Here is a 508-nt window from a genome sequence, read left to right as displayed (position 1 = left end):
CCCCCCCCCCCCACGTTGCGTGTCCGCCACCTCCTTCGGGCCCCCTCATTTTCGCTTCATGGCTGCTATTGCCTGCATCTTTGTTTTGTTTTGTGTTTTCTCCGTCTCGTTCCTTTTATTCGCCTTTTTTCCGCGTATGCCGCGCTTCTTCCTGTGTTTTCCGGTGTTTTTGCTTTGCTCGCACACTCGGCTGCATTTGCTGTTCCACACTCGCCATGTGCGTCTTTTCCGCCCCCTGACGCCGTCCACGGCGCTATCCCGGGGCCGACATCCCGGACCCTGACCCCTCCCCAGTGTGGCCTGGGAGGGGGGGGGGGGGTTTTTGTACACGGTCCCAAGTGCCGCGAAGGACCCCTCATCAAAATTGAAAACCGTTGTGGAACACAACTCCTTTCAACTAACGCTATTATTGATACAGTTTCTGTACTATATTGGTACGCGAAGCTTCCAACCCGCCTCTGGCGGTTATGTTTGGTCAATTTCTTTTGACCGGGGTATACGGACCCCT

At 55.3% G+C, this 508-nt stretch overlaps 1 non-coding gene across 1 annotated transcript; it reads left to right on the top strand.

The window, feature by feature from the left end:
• Positions 1 to 395: 395 nt before the first annotated feature.
• Tc00.1047053466147.10 lies at positions 396 to 507 on the top strand. Its single transcript, XR_008254735.1, has one exon. It is a non-coding gene; the product is annotated as a spliced leader RNA (transcript).
• The last annotated feature ends 1 nt before the right edge of the window (position 508 follows it).

The sequence above is a fragment of the Trypanosoma cruzi genome (assembly GCF_000209065.1).
Source record: "Trypanosoma cruzi strain CL Brener chromosome Unknown tcruzi_1047053466147, whole genome shotgun sequence".
In the NCBI taxonomy this organism is placed as follows: Eukaryota; Euglenozoa; class Kinetoplastea; order Trypanosomatida; family Trypanosomatidae; genus Trypanosoma; species Trypanosoma cruzi.
Note: the sequence above shows the minus strand (reverse complement) of the source record. Positions and strands in the feature narration are given on the sequence as shown.